Source organism: Gracilinanus agilis, chromosome 4 (genome assembly GCF_016433145.1).
Source record: "Gracilinanus agilis isolate LMUSP501 chromosome 4, AgileGrace, whole genome shotgun sequence".
Taxonomy (NCBI): Eukaryota; Metazoa; Chordata; class Mammalia; order Didelphimorphia; family Didelphidae; genus Gracilinanus; species Gracilinanus agilis.
Window position 1 is genome coordinate 449,811,991 of NC_058133.1, and position 14,062 is coordinate 449,826,052.

The window sequence follows — 14,062 nt, forward strand, 5'->3', positions numbered from 1 at the left end:
CAGTAGAATGTAAACTCTTTAAGATCATGCAATGCTTAATTTTTATCTTTTTGTCTTTAGCATCTAGAAGAGTATCTAGTTCTTAAGAAATAAGTATTGCTTGATGAGTGACAGCAAAAAGTTAGGATATGTAATAGTAATAGGGAACATTTACTTTATGCTAGGCACTAAGTTAAGTGCTTTACAAGTATAAACTTATTTGATCCTTACAACAACTCTGGAAGGCAGGGGCTAAAACTAGCTCCCATTTTAAAGATAAGAAAATTAAGGAAAACAGAAATTAATGTTAAACAGAGGTTAAGCCCAGGGTCACACAGGTAATAAATATATGATGCCATATTTGAACTTGGATCTTCCTGACTCGAGGCCCAATATTCTATCCATTACACCACCTAGATGCCCCATGGATAGACTAAAAGATAAATAATAGCAGATAGCTTTAAAGTGTACAGGGAGTTCTCTAAATAATACTGAGTTAGGTGAGGCAAATAACCCACCAAAACCAGAACAATGAGGTGCAGAGAGTTAAAGCAATTTGCTAAGGTCACAAAGGAAATTACAACAGATGAGAAGCTATGTTAATCTGATTGCACTTCTGAGGCAGGGCTCTTATCCCATTTTTATGTCATGGATCCCCTGGGAAATCTAATAAAGCCTATAGGAATATTCTTAGAATAATGTTTTTAAATAATTGAGAGAAATGCTCAATTTCTGTTATCATTTAATGAATATAAAGATGTAATTTCTCACCATCAAAGTTCAAGGGTCCCCTGAAATCTATCCATTGACCCCTTTAAGGACTCCTGATTTAAGAATCTATAAATGAAAGTTATTAAATTCAACAAACTGCATTACAATTATTTTTCAGAAAGATAAGAAAAAGGAAGAAAATTCCCAAGCACTTTTGGAGGATGAATTTTTTTTAAACCCTTTAACTTCGGTGTATTGTCTCATAGGTGGAAGAGTGGTAAGGGTGGGCAATGGGGGTCAAGTGACTTGCCCAGGGTCACACAGCTGGGAAGTGGCTGAGGCTGGGTTTGAACCTAGGACCTCCTGTCTCTAGACCTGACTCTCACTCCACTGAGCTACCCAGCTGCCCCCATGGAGGATGAAATTTTGAAAGAGGACAATGCAATGATAGACTATTTGATTCTTAATTTCTTCATTTTGGGGGAGGGAGTCAAGGATAATGGTCAATAGTAGCATTGGAGAAGTATTGGCACATGTGGGAAGCCTGCACTGGGGGGAACTCTCTGTTCCCCCTCTTTCTAGCATCTGAGACATTTTTTTGCATGCCACATCCCTCTGTCCATGCAGCCCAAAGGGAGCATTTTCTTCCTCTGCATTCTGAGGTAATGTGGGGTGGCGGGGAGGGTTCATAGGCAGCTTGAAGTTGCAGTTTGGGCATTTGAACTTGAAAACCTTTGCCAATGCTGATCTATAGATGGGAAATGCTAGCATAAAGATGAATGAATGAAGTGAAATGTGAGACCAGTGAAGTGACATTAAGATAACATCTAGTGGATTTAAATAAGCTCACATCCATCAACATTTATTAAGTGCCATAACTATGTTAGGTGTAAAAGAAGAAAGAAAGAAAGAAAGAAAGAAAGAAAGAAAGAAAGAAAGAAAGAAAGAAAGAAAGAAAAAGGAAGAAAGAAAGGAAAACCCTCTTGCTTTTAAAGACTTTGCATTTTAATGAGTGAGACTACATATATAAAATATATATTTAATTCTGAAAGGTAGTGCTTCACACTGTACTTAATCCTATTAACTTCCTTTTTCCTCCTGGAAAGGGGCAGACATGAATTGTATCAAGATCTCACTTATATTTGAGAATTAAATAAACATACCCTGTGTATAACAACTAACTCACTTTTAGGTTGGGGGGTAAGATAATGGTGATTGAGTCCAGGTGGTCCATTTTCCTGGTGTCTTATTGAGTTTTAAATGAATAAAAATAAAGCTATGAGTGTGATTACAATAGCTTAGAACCACTAGTTATGAAAACTTTTAATATTCAAATAGAGGTTTGGCTCTCTTACCTAATGGACGTTTTCATAAAGCTCTAATTAACTTATTTCCTTATATTTGAAGTGAATTCAATATACTGGAAACATATGAGTAATTGGATCACATAGAGAACATTACAATTTCTATTAATTGAGAGGAAATGGGGGGAGGAGAAGTTGAAAAAAGAGCAGAATACTTTTTGAAACTTTTCTTGGTACTTGAAAAAATGAATACAATCATTATCTTGAGCCCACATCTTCTGTTCCAAGATACCTCTTGGAGTTCACTTTGATCCTTCTTTGCCACAGCTTAATCCTCCTTTCAGTTTCTACTTTTGCCTATGACTGATCATTTTAATTTCTACTAATCGCTTCTCTCCTGTAAACTATGCCTCTCTATTCTTAAATCTCCAACACGTCTCTCAAATACCCATCCTCACTTATTATCATCATAGTCCAAATCATTCTCAGGGTTGTGAGAGAATGTTTTTTTTTCCTTATGAACTAAAAAAATTCCTAGGATCCTAGACAATTTCTCATATTGCTATTACATATAAAAGAAGCAAATACAAGGGAATTTTAATTTTTTGAAGAAAGGCATTGGAAACTAATACTTATGCGTTTGAGCCTTAAAACGTGGTATTATCAAAAGCAAAAGTGAAAAAGGAGCTATTCCAAGGATAGGGGACAGCTGAGGCACAAAGACCAAAGGCAAAATGCTATATAGAAGGAATAGTTCAGTTTGACTAGAATTTGAATATCTCATGCTTCAATAAAGCAAGAAAGCTAGGCTGAAACCAGACAAGGTCTGACCATTACATCCTTCTTTTCAATAAACTACAGTGGTTCCATATCAATCCCAAGATCAAATATAAAATCCTATATTTGTCTAATATAACTAATAACTGAAAGACTTCATAATTTATGTAACACCCCATCTCCACCACCATCACTTTCTTTTCTTCTTATACATTATTTCCTCTATATACTGCTATTTCTCACAAAAGACATTTCATCTCCCAAATCTGAGCATTTTCACTGGCTATTTCCTAGGTCTGGAGTTCTCTCTTTCCTCATCTCTGTTAACTTCCCTGTTTCTCTTTCTTTCTCAGTTAAAAATTCTACTTTCTGCAAAATGCCTTTTTCTAGCCTCCTTAACACTTTTTTTTCTTCCCTCTGCTGTTTACCTTCAGTTTATCATCTATATCTATAGATAGAAACATTTATCATATATATGTGAATAAAAGTCTATTTGTTTATGCATACACAAACACATCCATTTATAACATAAACATACACACATATATTTCACACATTGTTTGCATGCTGTCTTCCCAACTAAACTTTGAGCTCCTTGATAGTGGGGACTGTCTTTTTTCGCTACCTTTCTTTTTAACTTCTGCACTTAGAAAAGCACTTGAAAAAATAGAAGGAATCTAAAAAATATATGGATTTCTTGACTGGCTAAATGCCAAGGAAGAAGTTTGTATTTTATCCTGGAGGCAAGAGAAAGCCACTGGAGCTTAAGGAGGAGGAGTGTGAAATGGTCAAAACTATGCTTCAGAAAAATTCCCTTGGCAAATGTGTGGTAGATGAATTGGAGAAGGGAGTAATGAGATATTGAGATCAGAGAGGAAGTTACTGCAGAATTCCAGGTGAGAAGTCATGAGTGCTAAACCAGATTAGTAACTATGTAAACAGAGAGAAGGAGTGATGTATGTGAAAATGTTGTTTAAGTATAATTGTCAAGATTTAGTGACTACTTAATTATAGAATTTGATACAGAGTAGACCTGGTAATTAGTTATAGTTTCCAATCTAGAAGCCTGGAAGAATGGTGATACCTTGAAAAGAAACAGGAATATTAGGAAGAGAGGCTCATTTAGAGGGGAAGATAATGAGATCTCTTTTGTTGTATATGTTGTGTTTGAAATGGCTCTGTGACATCTTTAAAATGTCTAAGGCCTAGCTGGTGATATGGTACTAGGCATCAGAAGAGATACTGGAGTGGACATATAGATTAGGAATTATATGCTTAAAATTATAATTGATTTTTATGAGAGATGAAGTTTTTTTGGACTGAACTGTATGCCAGAGAATTAAAAGATGTTTCAGTTATGATTCTGAATTCAATGCTATTAAATTCTGTGGAAATTTATGGAACAGAAAAATTGCTGCAGGACTGGATATGATTAAAATAAGCCCCAATTTTAAAAAAGACAATGACAATGGGTCACAAAACCCTAACTGGTAAGTATGACATCAATCTAAGGGAAAATTCTATATCGTGTTATAATTGGAGAGCTTGGAAGTACTTAGAAAGAGAACAATGATCTTTGGGAGCCAGAATAGGCTCTTTCTCTCCTCTTTATACAAAACTACGTATAACAAAAATTAATATTTACAGTGAGTATAAATTAATAAGGTAGGATTATCAGAAATATAACATTAATAAGCACTTTAAAACATGAAATATATGGCAGGTTTTGTGTTGAGTACTGGAGCTACAAAAAGAGGGAAAATAATCCTGTTCTTGAGATCACAGTCTAATGAGAAAGACAATATACACATAATTATAGATAAACACGTTATATATAGGACAAATAAAAATAATCAGCAGAAGAGAAGTACTAGAATTATGAAGGATAAGGAAAGACTACCTCCAGAAGGTGAGATTTTAGCTGGCATGTAAAGGATCTAAGAGCATATAAACTATAAACTCATAAAATAGCAGCTTCTACAAGACCGTTATACCGTATTTGTCAAATCAATCATAGCAAAGACATATAATCTTGGCATGACATTTTTCTCAACCTCAACATAGCATTCCATGCCTGTGAAAAAAACCCTGAAAGATGGAATGTCTTGTTTGAGGAACAGCCAGAAGGAAAGCGTCACTGGAATAAAGAGTACGGGGTTGTGAATTAGAGATTAAATTGATAGGAGACTAGAAAGATTGGTGTGGAAGGTCATGAAAGGCTTGGAGACAGTATGGTAGAGTGGACACAAGATCAACCTCTGTGTTTGAGTCCCAGTTTTAACACATATTGGCAATATATGTGACTCGACCTTTTGCAAGTCACCTTACCACTTCATGTCCCAGACTAGCCTTTAAGATTCTGAGCCACAAAACAAGTGCTCTTCTTGTTTTAGGGATTTCCCTCATCATGAGTTTCCTATCCCAGTAAAATCACAAATTCCGTCCAAATTTCCCAAGCCCCCCAAGAGACTCCAAGCCCCAAACCAAAACATGAAAAATCCACTCTGCATATTTTTTTCTGTGATAATGCCATAGAGGAAAGTGCCACGCCATAGTTGTGTCTAACTTAGGATCAGTTTGACCATTTGTGCCATGAGGGTCTTGTTTTGTGATAACTTATAATCTAGATGCAAGAGGAAATCATGTACACTCAACATGTTTTGATAGATGCTTCATTTTCATTTTGGCACAATTGAATTTAAATATGAATGAAAAGTTAGAGAATCATTCCCTAGAGAAAACTATTTCATTGTGACCGGCAATTATAGACAAATGCCTGCTGCCATTTGACTGCATTTCATTAAACAAATTAGGATAAGAAAACATCTTGTTCGCCATATGGAGGTACCTGTTATTTCTTAGCCACATTACTGTCTCCCAATGCAGCTAGTCTGGGTAGGATACAAGCAGAAGGAACATATTAGAACTAAAGTTTGTGCAGAAAGAATGCTAATGGCAGATTTTTCCCTCAGAGTAACAAAGTGGCAGAAAATGAGAGATGTTCCTGAAAAGTCAGTCAAGTTTTTAAGTTGCTGGAGTCTAGCCAGGGGGAAGAGAGGGGAAAAATTATCAAGACAGTGATAGAAGTGACTAAAGAAAGGCAAGAAGCAAAAGCAATGGGGGAAGAGAAGAAAAAGAGAATGACTCAGTCTAGAGAAGTAAGCAGATTTGCCCGGGAGAGGTAACCAGTGGAGAAGTGTCTTGCTGTTTATAATCCTGCTCCCATTATTCTATAGGCTGTTATGTGACCTTTTGGTGAAAGCCTCCCTTTGGTCTTTTTTAATTGTGTTCCTGGTGCCAATGCTATTAATTTGTGTGTCGAGAATAAATATTTGGCTTCAGAGTGGAGTAAAAGCAAGACAGAAAAACAATCTATACAATGACTATGATGGTGTAAATGACAAGAACAATAAAATAAAGTCTATTCTGTGAAGTGGCAATGACCTGTCTTGATTTCAGAAAAGAGATAAGAAACTGTATTTTTCTTTTTTATTGGTGAAATGGGAGGCTATGGGTACAGGATCTTGTAACTTATGCTGGCAGAAGTGAATCCTGGGGTGGCTGATTCTGTTTAGCCATTTGTTACCCCTTTGTTACCTACTGTTTGTTCATGATAGTGGTGGTGCTGGTAGTGAGGGGTGTGTGTGTGTGTGTGTGTGTGTGTGTGTGTGTGTGTGTGTTTGTGTGTGTGTGTGTTTGTGTGTGTGTGTTTGGTGGGGGAAAGAGGATTATATCTAATATGACTTATCAAAAATAATTATCAATAATACTTTTATAATTTTGAAACAAAATGAGTAAAATTTTCCTTTTCTCTTTGTCTTCACTTATAGGGTTGTAAGATTGAATTTATCTAGCACTTGTAAAACTAGTAATATTCCCAGGTAATTCATGTGCACTTAAATAATTTAGGGAATGTTATATGGCCTGAATTTGGCAAATGTTTTTGGCATTTATGATGGGGTTTGATCCTTGAAAGAATGAGTATGTTTCTTCAAATCTAGGTGGATATGGGGTCCAGGGCTGAGAAGAGAAGATACAAGGACTCTGGTCCTATTACCTAGCTCCACAAAATCTCAGAGACCAGATTCTATTTAACAAACTATATTAAATAATTTTGGGGCACTAATCACAAAAGTTTTATGGAAACTGAAAATGGATGATTATCAAATTCATTTTGGAACTAAGATTTTTCCAGGGCTTTCAAATGTAGTTTTTTCCCATAAACTCTTTTTAAACTAAAAATCCACATAACTTTAAGTGACATAATGTTATATAAAAAGGTCACATTTTTTAAAAAGTACATTATGATTAAATTTGTGATATCTGCTGACATGGATATGTGAAGAATGTCTTTCCAAACAGGTGGCTTCAATTTGTTTCCCAGCTCTGATGCTTTCTAGTTATGTAATCAGAGAAAATAATTTAATATTTCTAAGTGTAATCTCCATGTGAAGAAACCTTTTGCTTTTTCTTGTGCCTTTTGCGGCTTCCTTCATTTTTATATTCCATACCAAAGAGGCCAGTAAATGCTAGGCTATGCAGGCTAGGTCTTCCCATCATAATTGTCAAAAGCAACTTCTAATAGCTGAGCTTATGTCTATAGAATTAACTCTGATTAATTCTGTTTCTTCTTCAATAAAATAGAGATTAGAATTTTTTTGTTTCTTTATGAGGTTTGCTAGAGAGAAGACACTTTGTAGACCACAGAAACAACCAGCTATCATTTTATATGTGTACAATTCAAAGGAATTGTCTTTAGGTGGTGCTCTTTAACATAAAACGAAGTTGAGAGTTGAATGAAAATAGAGTTTCATTCCTATTTTGAACATGGAATAATTGAAGCATAGGAAAAACCTGTTTCATAAAATCAATTGTAGGTATGGAAGTGTGTATTTGTATGCACATGTGCACACGTTTGGAGGGAATTCTGTCTTCAAGATTAATGGGCAAAATGCATATAATGAAATTTCTTACACATGATTAAAAATAGAACAATTATCAGGATAATTATCCTTTAGCTAATATAGATTCTCTTTGCTTTTAATTCCTGGGATGGGGCATAGAGCCCAATTGCTATGAATATTTTGTTAATAGTGCTGAGAAAAAGATGAACCTAGGTTAAGACTCCAGCACCAGATTATTATGGTTGTCTTGGTGACCTGAGGTTTTTCTTTTCATTTGTATTATGTATGTACTGCAAGTGTGCTAAGCCTCTGGGGAAGATATCTGGGGAGAAAATTGTTGTGTGTGTACATGTATGTATGTATATATCTTATGGCTTCCCTTTGGTACTGCTTTATATATTCTTTGTATCCCCAGCACTTAGCACAGTGCCTGACATATAGTGGTTGCCTAATAAATGTTTATTGACAGACTATTTTTGATCTACTGAAAACTGATTTTATTTAGCGCATAAACCCTTTGCCATTAGTACTTTTGATGAAGCCTGATGACTAGATTTGAAATCATGAATTTGAATATTTGTGATTTTTAGAAGTATCACAAATATTTTGCCTGCATTGATAAACAGCCATGTTACTGGAGAATAGTCAAATGGGGATGATTAACTTGCCCACTGTCTTTCATTGGATCTCTCATTAGCTATGTGACCCTGAACAATTAGCTCAATCTCCTGAGGTCTTAGTTTCCTCATCATGAACAGAAAAGGGAATATATGTTTTAGAGTCATGTTTGGCTGTTTGGACAGCTGCTTCAACTCAAGAATTTTAAAAACTGTCGTTCTGGCTATTGAAATTCTTATAATGCAGACATAGGTTTAAATTGTGAATTCTGATGTACCCTATTAACATTATCAATGGAAAGCAATAAGCTTATTTGGGGGAGCAGAGCACAATTCAGGATTTTTCTTACTTTTTTTTTTCCTTTCTAAAAATGAAAAGCATGAAGCACGAATCTTTTTTGGAGCAGATGAGTGGGTATTAACAAAAGAACTGAAAAATAAAAAAGTGGCTTACAGCTGAAAGTTAACATAAGCAATTCCTGTTATGTGTGTTCAAAACATCATTACTGAATTTGCAGCCTTAGGAGATTTACTGCAATTGGCTTGGACCCCATTTTACATGATGTGATATTGAAAATTTGTGCACAGATGCTTTGTCCTTCCCATTAGGTGTCATTAGCTACACTTATGGTCTTGTTAAACTCTTTGGTAATAAATTGTTTTAATTAAATGAGTTAATGTATGTAAAGTGTTTTATAAATTCAATTAGATAAATAAATAATAACTGACATTTATGTGGCCCTTTGCAAAGCGCTTTACATATGTTATCTCATTCGAGCCTCACAAATACTTGATGAAGTAGGAACTGCAGGTTTTTATTATTGAATGAAAGAAAAAAATTATTAATCGTTTACTGTTTTCCAGCAGCCATGGAAGGCACAAAAGTGAGATCGTCCCTGTCCTCAAGGAATGTATATTCTAATGGAGAAACTACTCATCTAGAGTTGGAATTTATGTTCTAGGAATGTTCTCAGAGGACTTAGTTTCTAATAGGAGGAATCATACATCTTCGTGTTGGTGTAGGAAGGGAATTTTGATCTCGGGAGACTCAAGAACAGTGAGTGGAGCCACAAGTTTGTGGCTTTTCACACTGTTTCCAGGAATGTTTTTAGTATTACTTTATTTATGGCCCTTAGAGCAAAAGGTGGAAAAGCATTTTGGGGATTGATTTTTGTTTAGTGCTAGGGCAGAGGTTCTAAGTTACTGAAAATATAGTGGAGGGCAACTAGGTTGCCACAGTGGATAGAGTGCCAGGACTGGAGTCAGGAAGATTTGAGTGGTTTCAGACACTTAATAGCTGTGTGACCCTGGACAAGTCATTTAGCCCTGTTTGTCTAAGTTTTCTCACCTATAAAATAAGCTAAAGAAGGAATTGACAAAACACTTCATTATTTTTGCCAAGAAAAGCTCGAATGAGGTCATAAAAAATGGTCACAACTGAATGAAACAAAATAAAAAGAAATATTGGGTTAAGTGAGTTTGTACTCACTCAGCAGTCAAGACAGATTAGCCCCAGGGCAGAGTCCCAGAGTTGATTGCTTTCATATTCCCAGGGAAGACTTTATACTATAGATGTCTTCTCCAAAGGGTACTACAGTGGGTTGTGGGGTGGAGTGAATTTTCTGAAGTAGGGCAAATGTCAACATGCCCATGTTTGATGACTAGATGGAACACATTATTCCTCTTATGATTCCCTCAGTTGCTTGTGACCTTCCCCTGAATTTACTATGCATATCTTGCTGTTACCAAAATAAAATGTAAGCTTGTTGAGGTCAGAGCCTGGTTAATTTGTGTTTCTATATCCTGAAGGACTTGCATAATGCCTGACACTTAGGAGGCACTTAAAAATGCATGCAGTATAAATGAATGAATCTTCACTTTGCAAATGGAGTAACTGAGGTTCAAGGAAACTAAAGCAATTTATACAAGCACCTATAAAAAACATCACAAGCAAGAAGTTGAATCCAGATGTTCCTAACTCAAAGGCTGGCAGTCTTTTCATCATGCTGAACTTTCTCTCACTATCATCCATTCATTTTTGATACCCTGAGATGAGAGTTCAGTAGCTGGGGCTTAGATTCATGGAAAATGATATACCTATTTATTTTCTGAGAATGTTGGTGACCTGAAGTTTAGGTGCCATGTAAATTTTCATAAATGATATCAATAGAACAAGTTCCTAGGAGCTTCAGAAAATAGTTTATATCTTCCAAAAGCTTTGGATTCTTGGATTCAATAACCCCATAGTTCATCCTTCCTTTTGTGGAAAAGCGCTAAAAAGAAAACTCCTTTCATACTCAGATCTTTTTCCCCCAGCTGAAATTAACTACCTCCCCAGCTACTCAGAATCTCCTCCCATTCAAAGCTTTTTCTTAGGTGCTGGATTGGTCCTTATACAGACCAATCCTGCACCCAGAAGTAAGGTGTGTGGCCCCTATCTAGCACAGAATTGGTCAATTTCAAGACCAATCCCATGCTAGGAAGTAGGGAGGCAGGACCCCTGGGGCATACTGGGAAATGCAGTCCTAGGCCAGGATATCAAAGACCAATTGATAACTATATCAGCTGACATGCTGGGCCAAAGGAGTTCATTGTTTTTGGCCCCTGTGTGGATTGTGGAAGGAGTCAGCTGACCTCCAGTTTAGGATGTTTTGAGCCATCAATTAATAAATTATTTTAAAATTAAAAATGCTGACTCTCAAGTATTCCAATCATTATAAATGTTACTTCACTCACTTACTAGCTATGTGATCTTGGACAAGTTTTTTTTTTTAATTTCTGTCTGTTTAAATTTCCTTAACTATAAAATGGGAATAAATATAATGCCTACCCCTCAGGGTAGTGAGGATCCAATGAGATATTATTTGTAGGTACTATATAAGTGCTAGGTATTACTGGCATTGTTATCATTGCAATTATCTTTTGAAATTCACAACTATTATGGTAAGATAGGTATATGCAATTATTTTCATCCCCAATTTAAAGATGAGGAAATTAAGATCTTGAATAACTAAAGTTACTTGCCTATTATCACACTGTAATTATTAGAGCTAGGATTTGAAGTCATATCTCATTTTGATGAGATATGATGGCTCCAACTACAACATTTGACCTCCAAAACCATGCTGTTCTGTGCCCAAAAGGTTCAATTCATTCCCAAGCTTTTGAGGTCATTGTGTAGACAGAGCTAAAATAATATCCATTTATACAATTTCAAGAGCTACTTCTTAGAGCATTGTAATTTTTCTTTTTAAAAAGTAATATTTAATGCTGGATTAATACCAAAATTGTCTTCTCAAAAGGTAATTGGAAGAATAATAATATAAGTTTATATTTATTGATAGATAATTGCAATTGTGATTCCTGGAGTTGAGAAGCAAAGGAATACAAATAGCCTTAAGTCTAGTTGAAATAAATTAGCCTCATATCTTAAGAGCATCTTTTTTCTTTTTAATATAATTTTCCATATTTGTTTAAAAAAAGATTAAAGTAAACATTTTAAAACCCTTGAGGGTAGAATGAGAAAAGCAAAATAAAGAAAATTGTCCAGAAAATGGTTTGATGAAAATGTTACATTCTAACATGATTCTACTTGCCTTCTTAACTGAAATTTCAGTTTATTAAAAGGAAAAGAGAAAAGAAATGAACAAAGCAACCAAAACAATTAGTTTTCAGTTCATCAGATCTGTATATGACTTATATTTCTTTGTGAAATGCCAATTTTCCTTTCTTGATATAAGAGGTAGCTCTAATGCCAGCACAATCTTTGCTCAAGTTTGGTTTTGGGACTAAATGACACCTTTGTAAGTTACCAAACAGTTGAGAAAAAGGCGTTTTCCTTTACACAAGACAGAAAAATGTACCACAAGGATACAGTGGTTCTTGACTTCAGCTTTGGTAGACATGGCTTCCTTTGCCTCCATATGATAATGCTTCTGATCATCACGTTATCAAGGTGTAGTAACTCATGTGGATTCCAGATATCTATCAAGTTTGAGAGGCCTAGACTACACCTGCTGTAATCCTTTATACTCTTAGTTGAAAGTGCAACAGGAAAGCCAGAGTCAACTTGGTTCTAAAGACAATCTTGTCTTCTTTTAAGGAATATTAATCCCCCAGCATGGGTAGGAGTGGGGAGAAAAGGTAGAGCCTGCGCCTACCCCATGTTGGGAGTGGGGTGAGACTGAAGAGCCATGTGAGGATTAGCATGGGCCAAATAGTTCCTGGGCACACCTTTGTTTCTTCTTAGGATGCAGGGGAGAAGGAGGAGAGCCTAGGACTACCCCTGTTGAGATATGGCAAAGGAGGATCAGTGAGGGAAGCCATTGGCTCCAGGAAAAGCTTTGTTTTCTTTTAGGGAAAATTTATCTCTCTTATAGGTGAGAAAAGAGGGATCTGGACCTACTCCATGTCAGGAGTTGGAAGGAGAGAGAACTATGGTAGATATTAGTTTCATCACTCTTGGCTTCTAAGTTTCTGAGTTGTTGGGCTTTAGGACAAGAGGCAAAGTACTAAGAATGAAGCCTGGACATTCTATCTGCTAAAATTGTGACTGAGACCAGTAAGAAAGAGTAAGATCCAGGAAAGAAGCTAATAGAAGCAACTGTGTTTAATTTAGAAATTCACCTTATGATCCTCTCATGCTCAGTACTCATATTGAAAGGACTTCTCATTCCACAAACACAGGTAAGCTAAATGAGGATCTTCCATATATAAGTACAGCTAGGACATGGTTTGGGGCCTCTGCAAATTCATTGGTTCATTGGGAAAAGTGTTGATTAAATTTGCTGGAAATTTTATTCCTTTTTAGTCAATTAGTCAGTTAATAAGCCTTTATTAAGCATTTACTGCATACCAGGAATAACATGTACCTCAGAGCACAGACTGAAACCAAGGCAAGGACTACACAATGAAAGGTTTAGAATGACTTCCCCATACACATAATCTCTCCTCCAATATAATATAAACTCTCTGAGGGCAGAGACTCTTTGTATTCCCAGCACTTTTCTAAGCAACTGTCTTAGAGAAGTCACTTATTAAATGGGTGCTTATTAATTGATTCATATAGGAGACTAAGTCAAAGGATAAAGAGTAGGAAGGGACCTTATATTGCATCTAGTTTATCCCCCTAGTTTTATAGATGAAGGAACCGAAAATTAGAACAAATTAAGAGCATAAAACAATCTACCTAAGAAAAGCCAACATTTGAGAACTCAAATTTTGAGATTCCAAATCTAGTGCCCTTTCAATTCCATACAACTGAAAATTCCTTATATTTCCAAGTATCAGCTACAGTGTAGGCACAGCTGTTTTCCAATGCAGGAAATATCTTTTACGATAGAGAGATTTCCATAGCCGAACCTCAGCCATACAGTAAGAAAGTTTGGGTTAGTGCCCCATTTCAGGAATCAAAAGAACTTGGCAAGCAGATAGAATGATGGCCATAAAGATGAGGGTTCCCAGCCCGTCTCTATCACTTAAACATCTCCAGAATCTGCCTCTTCTTTTTTCCTATCCTGCAAAATGGAGCTAATAGCAGTATCTGCATTCCAGAGTTGTAAAGACAGATAAATGTTGAACTCCCATTGAGGAATTTGTTCTGCCAAGGCAGGCTGGCAACAATTCTGAAATTTATAGCATTAAGGAATTTTGTTTGGAGTCCTAAGAGGTTAAATGACTTCCCCAGTCATTTAGCTGTAGCTATTTTTTTCTTCAGAGGCAGAAATGGAAACCAGGTCATCCTGAATCTTATCACACACACATATACATT